Source organism: Suncus etruscus, chromosome 11 (assembly GCF_024139225.1).
Source record: "Suncus etruscus isolate mSunEtr1 chromosome 11, mSunEtr1.pri.cur, whole genome shotgun sequence".
NCBI classification, from domain to species: domain Eukaryota; kingdom Metazoa; phylum Chordata; class Mammalia; order Eulipotyphla; family Soricidae; genus Suncus; species Suncus etruscus.
The window spans coordinates 13,626,967-13,640,368 of NC_064858.1; the positions used below are offsets into that span (position 1 = coordinate 13,626,967).

At 33.8% G+C, this 13,402-nt stretch overlaps 1 non-coding gene and 1 pseudogene across 1 annotated transcript; one reads left to right on the forward strand and one right to left on the reverse strand.

Moving 5' to 3' along the window:
* The first annotated feature begins 9,330 nt into the window (after positions 1 to 9,330).
* On the forward strand, positions 9,331 to 9,494 carry LOC126023288 (U1 spliceosomal RNA). Its single transcript, XR_007500463.1, has one exon. It is a non-coding gene; the product is annotated as a U1 spliceosomal RNA (small nuclear RNA).
* Positions 9,495 to 11,686: 2,192 nt separating this feature from the next.
* Positions 11,687 to 11,834, reverse strand: LOC126023241 (uncharacterized; annotated as a pseudogene).
* Between the last annotated feature and the right edge of the window lie 1,568 nt (positions 11,835 to 13,402).

The following is a 13,402-nucleotide window of genomic DNA, read 5'->3' on the forward strand; positions in this document are numbered from 1 at the left end:
TAAAATTATTGCTTACAATCCATAATCTTATTTACAGAAATATTTAATTGGGGCCTAAATAGAAAACAGTGAGTAAATGGTTTTATTGGAGGGATCCAATATTGCATTCTGCTAAGTGGCATTGGTGAGGAAAGGGCATTTGTTTCTGCTGTGGCAGTAGTGTGATTGATGCAGCTTCTTGTGCAAGCTGGTAGCCAACTTATTATTACAGCAGCTCTGTGGTTTGCCATTGGGTTGTACAAACAAATGATAGATATAATGTGGGACTGGACCCCAGTAGAAAACATCATTTGTGAAACAGGCTTTTCATCCCAGAAGTTAGCTACTGAGAGTGTAAAAACAAAGGTCTTTGCAAGAGAGACAGTGAGCAAAGCATGATGGATAATCTCGACCATGCACGTAATTGCTTCCAGGTGTCTGGCCACTTTATTACTCCGGGGGTTATGCTCCCACCCTGACAATGTTTTCTTTCTCAAGCATGATAGCTCTTCAGAAAGCTGGTGCCAACAGTTACTGTTACCTACATAACCCTAGTGACTTGGTTATGGCCCACTCTCCAGACATTAAAGAGATTTAATAAGGTGTGTGTGTATAAAATAGTTTAGGGAAACCCAGTGAAAAGTTATGAGTGCTGGAGGTTTGTTTTTTCCTTTTGAATAAAATCGTCAACTGTTGGCAGTACTGATAATTTTTTCAGACAGTTTTTTTCTATTGCGCATAATAACTTTATAAAGTTCATAGATTTTATTTAGCTAGCATATCTTCTAGTGTCATTTTTAAAGACTTGGCATTGGCCAAGTCAGACAATAGTCTGTTTTTCAGAAGACTATACAGAATATAATCTGTATGTCAATACATAGAAGTTAAAAATAAGCAGTTTTTTTCTTTTTTGTTTTTCCATAACAAGTTGTGCTCAGGGATTATTCCTGGCTCTGCACTCACCAATCACTCCTGGCAGTGCTTAGGGAACCATCTAGGATACTGGGGACTGATCTTGGTCAGTCATTTGCACGACAAATGCCTTATCTATTGTACTTTTGCTCCATTCCTAAATAACTAGAGTAAATAAATGACAAAAGTTTAAAAATAACAATCTTTTCTCAGGAATAATCAATAAAAATTCTTAACTGATTTAAATTCCTTGATATAGGTAGATTTAGGGAGAAAAGATTGTTTTGAAAACTGATATTTTAAAAATGTCCACAAGACCTTGTGAAAGAAAATAAACACTTTAACCATATTGTAGCTAACTCAAACTTTACCTCAACCTCTATAATTTCTAAAATCAAAGAGGCAAGACATTTTAAGTTATAAATTAATAATAATAGTTGATAACATATTTTATTTACCATAAATACAATGATTCATATTTAACTTATTTTATCACTAGGCATTATTTGACTTAAATATGCCCCCAAACTAATGAATATATAAATATGTATGTACTTACATATACAGCAGGATTTATACTCCCATGGGAGTATATTTTATAATTCTTACTCTAAAATCCCCACAAAATATGTCACACTGTGGAAATTATTTAAAAAAATTTGACCATCGTAGTTATTGAAAAATGTTTCCATTCTATGTACTTATATATATGAACAAGATGATGGTATTGCCCTTATCTTGGGCATCATTACATTTCAGAACAATTCCATGTAGATTATCAGTCATCTATTTTTCACACATATTGGTGTTACTCCTCTTTTTGAACTTATTTTCTATAGTCGCAATTCAGAAAAGTGTTACCATGGTAGAATTTTACACATAAAAATTGAAATGTAATTTTATTTAAGTAGTTCAATCAAAACTTTTACAGTACAAATGAATGGCATTGAAACCATATCACTATTTGTGAATGCATTTTTAATCTTGATAAGGACCTGAGAATTATGTCAATTCTGAAAGTATAATGGTTATTAAAAATACAATGATGGGGGGCCGGGTGGTGGCGCTAAAGGTAAGGTGCCTGCCTTGCCTGCACTAGCCTTGGACGGACCGCGGTTCGATCCCCCGGTGTCCCATATGGTCCCCCAAGCCAGGAGCAACTTCTGAGCACATAGCCAGGAGTAACCCCTGAGCATTACCGGGTGTGGCCCAAAAACCAAAAAAAAAAAAAAAAATACAATGATGGAAATGTTACACTGGTGAAGGGGGTGTTATTTTTTTTATAATTAAAGCTCAACTCCAAACATGTTTGTAATCATGGTGCTTAAAGAAAGATATTTTAAAAAAATACAATGCCTTAATGTTTTTAAATGAATTTTAAAGAACTCACTTTATATGGTTTCTTTTATAAAAATAGATAAAATAAATGTTTATAAACACATGTATATAAAGTGATTCTCCATATAAAGTGTACCTAACAGATAGAAGGCCTTTATTTCATATGAAGCAATTTTAAATGTAAATTTGGGGAAAATCATTTTATGTGGTGCGTACAACTAATAGCAACAGATTTAATTGTTGTCTTAATTTATGTTCTTTGTTGGAGGGCCTCACAAGTGGTACTCAGAAGGCTTTGGGAGACTCTGTTAGGGATTCTCAAACCAGTTATTCCATGTAAGGGATAACAAGCTTCTGGGGAAGATGTGGTACCAGGACTAATAAGAACCATTTTACAAAGTCACACTCAATGGTAACTTAGGAGGTAACCAAGTATGCGCTTGGTAATGTTTGAGATCATATGATGCTAGAAATTGGAAGTGGTTAGAATATAGGCTAGACATATGCTCTAGCTGTTCTGTCTCTGAGTTCCTAAATTTATTTTTACAATCTCCTTTATTTAAATAGTATGTTTAGAGCATGACATAATCTGCAAGTAGGTTTTTCAGAGATAGCTGTCCTCATTCTACTCTTTGCACTTCTTTTGCACATTCATTTTAGTTTTCAGGCCCATCTGTTTTTATTGAAGATCTCTGTAGACAGTTAACATTTCTATTACCTAAGACCATTAAATCTCCTCTAATTTCTTTAATTTTGATGGAATATTTTGAATGCATTTACATATTTTCAGAAGGACTGAGAGGAACAGATTTTAAGTTATAATTTCAGGTTCATCCTAAAGAAGTTCTAGAAATTTTCCTGCAAGTAGATAGTCTGGGCTACTAGTATTTTTGAAATGCTGAAATTCACTGATCTTACTTCAGCTTTGGCCTTCCTCTGAGAGTCTTCATTAAGAAATTGAAAAGTTGAAAGTGAAGGAGTAATAATGAGTGGGTCTGGAAGGAAATGACTACAGACTGACTGTCTATTCCAGTTTTGGAATTTTCAAGCAAAGCAACCATACCATAAGATCATTATTTTTTTTTTTAAGATTCAAGAATTTTTTGCTAAAGATGCCAGAATAAGACCTCCAAACACAATAGTTCAATTTGAAAGTTAATTTATCAATTTAATTCCATAGCAGAATGGATCATTTACTATATTGGTCTTAAGAAAAATAAAAATATAAACTGATGCATTGCAAAAAGATTTTAAGCTATTCCCATGGCAGTGATTTTATCGTAATATAGTAAGTGTATGTTAAATTCTAGGCATTGTGTAGTTTCCAGTAAATAAGCCATTTAAATGACATTCAATGTATTTTTCCAATATTTTGGATTTATTTCAGGTAAATTTGGTCCCAAAAAAGCCACAACACAAAATGTGCTGCTAAGTAGATCATAAGAAAGCAATAGAAAGGGGTGGAGTTTTTACACTAGCTGAAAATAAAGCAAGGGTAAAATAAAAGAACCATAGGAGTTTTACAAAATAGGACAGAAGATAGTAACAGAGTTTATTTACCTTTCTCAAAGGGAGAATCGCTGCTCATTCTTTCGACCCCCTACTTACCAGAAATTTGTTTGATCTATAGTGCTCAAAAAACACTCTTAAACGTAATTAATAATTATGGGGCTGAAGTGATAGCACAATAATAAGGCGTTTGCCTTGCATGCAGCCAACCCAGGACAGACCTGGGTTTGATTCCCATAAGGTTCCCAAAGCCTGTCAGGGGCGATTTCTGAGTGCAGAGCCAGGAGTAACCTATGAGTGCTGCTGGGTGTGGCCCAACTCCCACACTTCAATTTAAGAGTTATTAGAAGCACTCATGGAATTTTTATAAGACTTCTTACAGGTAATTTTGAATTAAGTAGGAAGAAACTGGAAGCTTAGGGACAGTGATTTCCAGAGTAAAAGCTAAATTGAATAATAGTATTTCTTTTGATTTCATCACTGCCCTCAATGCATATGGGCTAAGAAAATATGAGTAATAATGTGTATACATTTATGTTGAGATTTACATCAAGAAAGACGGCTATGATAATAAGAAATTTTTAGAAAATGTTTTGGTCATTTTCAGGAAACATATAGTAAATAATTCTTTTCTCTCAAATCTTAGAAAAGCCCCAATATGGCAAGAACAAATTGGTGTAAGTTCTTAATATTCTTTTATAGTCCTAGGGAGACATTATTTTTCATCATTAGTTACAAATACAATAAAACAGTACATGTGGCAAGGGGTTGAAGTTGTTATAGAATTTTTTAATTTAACCCTGATTTTAGTACCAGGTTAACTTCATCCATAGCCTGGTATGATTCTAAAACTGCTGACTTAAATTCCAATTTTAGTTTGCATGCTTTTTTAAAATTTTGTTTCCTTAAAAGGAACAAAAATCCCATTTTTGTCCCTTACAAAGGAATTTTTGCAGGAAATAAGAAGGTAACAGGGCTGGTAATTTGAAGCAGATTCCTGCTGTGTGCAACTTTGTTGACTAAATTTCCTAGGAAATGCCAAAGACACAGTACTAGAAATAGCTATATGAGTTATAGTTAATCCTGTAGAAGAATTAAAATGCCACAAATCTTCTTTATTTTAGACTTCTAGGAGGTATTTTTTCTTCTCTTATTTAAATTCTAAGTAAATAATCATCTCAAAAGCATATGTTCTTCATTAGCACCTGGGAATATTGTTGTTTAGCATATGCCTATACATTTTGTAGTAAGCCCATAAATGAATTTTGAAAAGATTAATATTTTTAAGAAGGCAAGTGGAGGACTTAAAATAATGATAGTTTAATAGACGAAGAAATAATCCCCAATCCATAGCTGATGAATAAGGTTCTTGTTTCCAGGACGGTGATGTTTATTTGAAGGAAAGAAGAAAATTGAACAAACATTAAAATTGGAAGGAAGCATGGTTTCCATGGTTCTTAAGGTAAATGGCAGAAGTCAGAAATTAGTAGATTGTGGTATCCTATGGAGTTGCATTTTCAGATTATGACCTCCAGTTACACTTAGAAATGGGAGGATTTGGGGCTGTTTATTTGTTTTTGTTTTACATTATTAAGTCAAAATGGGGCTTATAAATCTCTACCCAATTGTCAAGGAATTGCCTTCCTGTGGCTTGACTTCTCTAAGTGATTCATTTAGCATATTATTTATTCATGATTTATTTATTCATACATAATCAAATATGTAAAATGGTCAAGATTTCGAAGAATCCTACTTATGAAGAAACAAGGTCAAGGCTCTGAAGACAAAGATATATCTCAGTATAATTCTAGTTTAGATATGAAAGAAAAAGGGTATATTCTGCCTCATATTTCTATGCCTTCCTATAAATTGAGAAAAAAATGTGGATGGGGCTCAGGGTCCCAGCAGTCTTAGGAGTATTGAGTGAAAATAAAGAAAAAAGACTAAATACTCAAAGCAAAGTCAATGACAATAGAATCAAGACCACCCAAAGGACACCAAGCTATACACAAAAGGGGCCTGTTATACTAGCAGTCCAGGGGCTGAGATGCATGCTGGGAACGATGGCGGAAGGAGGTTTACACTAGTGGTGTGAATGTCCCTAATCCACTGTCATTTTGTACCTTAAATATAACTGTGAAGACTTGTAATTCACAATAAAAAATTCACACACACATGCACAGAACACACACACACACAAAGCAAAAGTTAAGAGCAGATTTAGATAGAAAAAGGCAAGAGGGGATTACAGGCAGAATGCCAAGTGAAGTCAGCTATGCCATTTATGGTAAAACAATACAATAATGCTTTGAATTTGCAAACTATAATTCTATATACTGACAGTTAGCTATCTATTATAATATCTTAAATTAGTATAGAAAATAATATTTCAGGCAAATAAAATACATCAATTAAGGGATTTGGAAAAGTATCAGGATCCTTAAAAGTTTATTACAAGTTTAAATAAAAAGTACATGATAAGGTATTTTGGAAATTGTGTCATGATAAATTGATAGATATATTTTACCACTAACACTATTTTGGGATTTATTCTATAGAATGAAGAGATATTAAAATCTTTTGAAAATGAGAAATATGATCAAAATTATTCTTTTAGGAAATTTATCTAAATGCAGGACATGTGATGAATTGAGTTGAAGGACAGAGAGAAGAGACAACTAGGACAACCATCTATAGTTGTGTCTGATCCTGGGCAGTGGTAATTAAATATGCTTGTGAATTTGACAAATATAGGGGAAAGTTGGGTAGCACCAACAAAAATATTGAGAAAAGGATAGTGATGTTGAAGTGAATGTTGGGTACGGAATCAGAGTAAGAAAAATTATTGGATGGAAAATTGAACCTTCTTTGAACAAATGTTCAAAGACTACCGTGAATTTGACAAAGAAAGAACCTTTGGAAACATCTGAATTTATGAATATTATAAAACAGGAAGAAATGTAGAGAAAGAATTGTTAGAAAATAATGAAAATGTGCTTTATGGAAACCATAGGGGAGAGAGAGTTTAAAGTGAATTCTACTGTGGTAAGAAGTGAAGGATATAAAAAGATTTGCCTACAAAAGTTCATTAGAGATCTAGGTCAACAAGATCTAGGTCAGGAATTTTAACTACTTTTTCTTTCCAATACTATTAGATTCCTCCAAAATTTTAAAATTAGAATTTTATAGAATTCAATAATGTCACTTGTGGTTATTTTCATTAATTTGAAGAATCATGTGCCTTCTACATACTGAAATATTATTTACAATAGCCAATAACCTAAGTGCTCATAAACTGATAAATGGATAAAGGAGATTTATATATATTCATATATAATGGTGTACTATTCAGTGATATAAACGATAAATTCCTGAAAATTACAACAAAAAATATGGACCCACAGAGCACCTTGCTCATGAAGATGAAAGAAAGCACTGTATCATTTTATTCGTATGTATTATAGATAAAAGAAAATATAGGCTAAAAATAAATTTTGTACTATTATAAGATTTAGTTATAATAAAGAAGTAGGAGTGAGGAGGATGGGTTATTGGGCTAAGGAGTAAATGTATGTTGAAGGATACAAACGTTTGTGTTCGGTGGTTAATTTACATGTGGTAACTTCATGCAGTTTTCATATTACATAATTTAAAAAAAACTAAAAATAAGTTCACTAGAAAGACAATTGTGTAATTGCAGTGATAAAACCGAGGCAGTGATAGAATTGGGGGATTTGGAGAGAGAAAATGCAAAGAGAGTAGCGGATTAATAAGGATAAAGAAATTGGTTAAAAATGAATAGATTTGAAGGGGGTCTCCAGGCTATCCCCGCCCTTCCCCCAGCACCAGCTGGGAGGCTAGGCAGACCTAGCTGGGTTGCTGGGCTGCGGTGAGGCAGACACAGGCAACTTTTTCCCCTCACCGGTCTACATTTTCAAAACTGCTCGGGGGCTACTGCCCCCGCACGTAAAGTATTTATTAATAGTAATCCTTATGATAATTGGCATGTTTTGAATATGCAGAACGTCCATCTTGTATAATGCCTTTTCTTATACTCCTACAAGCTCATTTCTAGTCCGTCACTCCCTCACCTCCAACCATCATTACCCCACCTTTAACCTTTTTACCTTCAGTACCGCACAGGCCAAATCACTGACCAAAGTGGTACACCGGATTTAACACCCCCCAACTCTTTCAAAAGACATAAAAGGGACACGTATATGTCTTCGGAAATTTTTATATGTATTTCCTTAAAGCTATAACTCTTACTAAATATTCTCTTATACAGTGACTATTTTCCCCACTATTTGTCTCTTCTTCCCTTTGTGATCATCTATTCAATAAGGAATTCTGGTAGAAGAGTCTCTCAGTTTAAAGTTTATGTTTGAAACAAGTCACGGGGATTGTTGGACTTGTTCTAGCAGTCCCCATATGCACCAATAACGCCACGTGGCATTGTTCCTCTTTTGCATAGGCACATTAAAATGGGAAAATACCATACATACAAACAAGTTCTTATCTAATAGATATAGGAACACACAATCTTGTAATGCAATGGGACCTTACACCCTGAACATTGTCATAATGACCTGGCTCAGGTCTCAGAAGAATGGGCATTCTCCATTCACCGTTGAACCAGGGATGCCATATATGAAACAACCAATGTTGTCTATAACATCGCCTGGGAACAATCCTCTACCAGGGCAGACACTACCACTGCTCTCACATAGACCTACTCAAAAGAGACTTCCCTTAACACCCAGAAGACCTAACAACAACAACAACAACAACAACAACAACAACAACAACGACCTGCTTTCAGGACAGGGCTCTCTGCATTGCCCTCTAATTGCGAGGTGAAGCTAGAGGACACAACATCCTGACTTCAATGTAGAATATGCACAGATTCCAGGATCTTTACAGAAACCTGACACCAACAACAGCGACTGTGTAAGAAATAAAAGTGTATCGGCATTACAGACAATGACTAGGTTGGACAACCTAGTATACCTGGAGCCTAGAGTTGATTTTATGCCAGAAAACTTCAGGGGTAAGGTCTCCTTATATTTAGGCCAAGGCTTTTCTTTTCCATGCCCCCATATTTTGTTGCGCATATGCAAACAACAATTGCTACTCTAACACCGTTTTTAGCTGTGCTCCTTTAACTCTAATCCTTAAAAAAACCACTTAAACTATTGAGGTTAACTTAAACCAATATGCATATGCATGGACCTGTTAAAAAAAATAAAGGAGTTACATAAATTTTGTGGCTTTAGATTGCTTTGTGTACTCTAAGAAATGTTATAATGTACTTCAATCTGGGGACTTGAGGGACAAAGTAATTGTGCATGAATTTTGTTTTATTTTTCTTAATGCTCTTTGGCTGAAAGTTCAAAATTAAGGTGTCAGCAAGGGGATTTCTGGGAATTCTGTTTATGAGTGATTGTCTTCCCACTGTAACTTTACCTTGTCCTCTTTCTTTGCATCTTTGATCTCATAATAATATAAAAAAAAGATTAGATAGGGCATGCTTTGCTAGTGAAATGAGTGAAAAAAGCAGAGAGGAAGAAAGAGGAAAAGAAGTGAATGGGTATATTTATTTGGCAGGGAAGATACCATGATCATGAAGGTGATTTTCGCTGAGTGGGGCTTATCCATTGCACTACAGATGTGTTAACCTCTGCGACTTCCCCAAATGTGGGAAACTCAACAATATAATTTGTGGTAGTAGGGGACTGCATTCATGCTCTCCTCCCCCCAAAAAAGTGAATAAAAAAAGTGAATGGATGAAGAGAGAGAATAGTTATTTGTATAAGACTCTATGAGGGGAAAGGTACCTAGATTGAGATTAAAATTCTGTATGCAAATAAAAAGTATTCTGAAGTTTTAACAAAGTTGGATTATTAGAATAAAATGGTAATCACAGGGGAAATGGAAAAAAATCTATAAATTAACATTTGTTGGAGGTGAAAACTAGACTTTAGTATAGATCATAATGTAGCATATACACACTTAGGTAATACATAATTTTACTTGAATTATATATGATTTTAATAATATCACCTGGGAACAATCCTCTACCAGGGAAGACACTACCACTGTTCTCACATCGACCTACTCAAAAGAGCCTCAAAAGAAGTTATTTCAATCATATTTATAAAAATCATTTAAGTTTTTTTATAAATTATAATATTTATTAAAAATTATAAAAATATTTAAGTCTAAAACCAGGCTGGAGAGATAACTCCTTTAAAGCATTACTGAAGCTTGATCCCTGTTACTACATGGTATGTAGTCTCCATTTATCAAATAGAAACTAGCTCCTGGGAACCATCAGTGTGGCACAAAACAAAACAACTAAAATTCTCATATTTTCAGGCAGCATGCAAATTGGAAGAAATTAATATGATAAAAAGCTGAGTTATTTAATTCACGTGTTTATGGTGTGTGTGTGTTTATGCATGTGTTTGTGTGTTAATGAGAGAGAGAGAGAGCACTGAAACAGTTGAGAGATAATGAGACAGAAACGAGAGGAGGTGAAGGATCAGAGGAATACCTGGGAAAATAAATGGTTAATTTGAAAATAACCTGGTATCATTAGACTTGTTTTCCTGACTCTTTAGAAGAGTTGAAAATGGGCCTTACTGAATACAATATTGTTGAAGATGGGATGTGTACCTGAAATCTGCATTTGCTAAGATTTGAATCGTGTTTTGGAAGAAAATACTTTTCTTATAAATTTCTTATCTTTTATTAGGTGGGATGTTCTCAGAGACTGAAAGGTCTGCCTGTTTAGAGCATATTTAGACTTTTGGTTCCAACTTATAAAATTTACTGTTAAATCTATTGCCATAGTCAAAATAGGATGGTTCCATGAAGTCATTTTGAACCAGTTAAGAATGGTTTCTGCTTCTGAACATGTCTGTATTTGAAAATGGTAGCCACTGCCAAAATTACACACAAAAGTATAAACAAACACACAGTTAAACATGCAAAATCTGACACACCCCCTATAATAATAATAATAAAACTGAAACCAAGGAACAACACAAAATACTTTGTGCTTCACTGGCAGAGTTTGGGGAAGCCTTTTTGTATTACTGGGTTCAATTTTCAGTTTATTACGAATCCATAATTAAAGATAGTACACACAAAATAATTACTCTCAGATGTAGAATGGCAGTGTTTGCAACTCAAATATGCACTATCTGGGGACACTGTGGAAGGTTTACAGTAAAGTACTTATAGTTGTGGGTAGCCATAGTCATACTTATGTTTTCAATACTTTATTAAAAAAGTTATTTTATTTGCTTCATCCATACATAACCCTTTGCAATTTATTCTTTTATTTGATCCTTATAAATAGCATAGAAATGCTCTTTTTTCTTTTATTTAAACAATTCAAACAAACAATGACTTTGCAACTAAAAAGAAAATTAGTAACAGGTGAAAGTTTATTTTTAATGACATTGAGATCAAATTGCTGTTTAACTTTCAGGACAAACTTTTCCTGAATCCTTTTTAATGTTTTGAAATTATTCATAAATTAATAACTTTTACCCATGCTCAGAATATTAAAATGGCCTATTTATTCTGTTTCACTGACAGAATATGTAGGACACAGCTTTGACTGACTACTTATTCAGCATATACTATTACTCTAAATTCATCGCCCTAATACAAATAACTCTTTTACTATTCTTTTCTCCACCCTTTCAGTTTACTCCTTCACCCACACTGGAATCTTTTTTATGCCTTTGGTATTTTGATAGGATTGTCTTAAATCTGTATATTTCTTTGGGTAGGACGACGATTGTGGCAATGCATTTCTTCCAATTTTTGAGAACAAATGTATTCAGATTTATTTGTATTTTCTTTTAAGATGTCTCTAAGTTTTTGTCTCATATAAATGTTTCATAGTTTTTGGTGTATAAGTTTTTTTTTCTTTCAGGGGAGAGCGCAAATGCAGTCCCCCATTACCAAAAATTATGCAGTCGAGTTTCCCACATATGGGGAAATCGCAGGGGTCAGCACATCCGGAGTGCAATGGGAAAACCACCTTCATGATCATGGTATCTCCCCTGCCAGGTAAGTATAGTGTGTATAAGTTTTTTAACCTCCATTATATATTTTGTCTATTGCTTATTATTTTTTATGTTAGTGTAAATGAAATTATTTATTTCTTTTACTTTTAGTTGTGCAACTGATTTTTGAATATTTAATATACAACTATACTTTTACCATTTCAAGTATATTTTAGTAGTTTAGTATGTGATCATGTCACCTACTACAAATTATAGGTTAATGTATTCCTTTATCATTTAATTCTTAATTTATTTTGCCAATTTTTTCTACCAGAATATCTTCATTGACTTATCGTTGTGAGACTGGACATTGTTGTTTATAACTAATCTTAGAGGAAAACCTTGCAGTTTTTCAATATGATATTAACTTTGGGCTTATAATATATGGGTTTTATTATGTTGAGTAATGTTATCTCTACTCCATTTTAATGTAATTAAAATTTATAACACTGTGATTTACCAACTTGTTCATAATGTTGTTTCAGGCATAAAATATTTCAACATCAATTCTATTACCAATGTGACCATCTTTGTAGCAATGTACCCAATTTTCCACCCCAGTTATTAGTCTTCTCCATTAGCAGGCAGGAAAATTTACTTAATTTTTTTAATTGTGATATAACAAAGAAAAATGGAATAATCAAAACTTAGTTCAATAATATTCAATTTGAGATCATTGTTGTCTCACAATGGTATTACTGAAGTCACTGAGAGTTTTCTGGACTGGATGGTGCTAGTTGAGATTACTATGCTACTGGTTTTGTTCATTTAGTTTCCCATCATTTTTCCATCATATGAGGCTTGAATGCTTTGGTGTCTTGGCAGCTTGATGTAGTCCAGTTGTGAAAATGGGCCATTTCTTAGACAGAAGGTTTTGAAAGTGGCTAAAAGTGGCATATTTTCAACAGGAAGCAGAATATGCTTGGCCCCATCCCAAGAAGGCTCCAGAGTTGGCAGAGTTGTCAGGCTGGACTGGTCTAGAGGGAAGATTTGGCAGAATCATGTTCTTTTAGAGATTAGTTATGGATCTAAGATAGTTCTCCACCACCTAGAATGCTGATTTGTGTGGGGACTACTGGATTGTACAGACGCCAGGCAGGAGAGGGAAATCTGGCCACCTATAATGGAGAAAACTGCTGTTTTATCTCATAAATATAAATTCTATCTAAGAAGATTCAGGAGTCCATCATTCTTCTTTAGCTATCTGAACAACTGAGCCATTTTTATTTTTGGTGGTTTCAGGTATGACTGCAGGCTACTGTGAATTTAGTCAGAGAGAGGTAGGTGTAGGTTTTTATAATAAGTGGATTTTGAATATTATAATTTTTATTTAATCTATGGATATGATCTACATATGGAGCATTACATAAATATATTTGTTTATATTGAACCATCCTTGAATTTTTGAAATAAATACCATTTTCTCACTATGTTTATTGCTTTAATGTATCTAATTTGCTTGCTAAATTTTGCTAATAATTTATGCATACATGCTTATCAGGAATATTGATATGTAGTTTTATTTTTGAATAATTTTTATGTATTTTTGGCATCAGGACGTTTTGCCTCATCGAAGCATT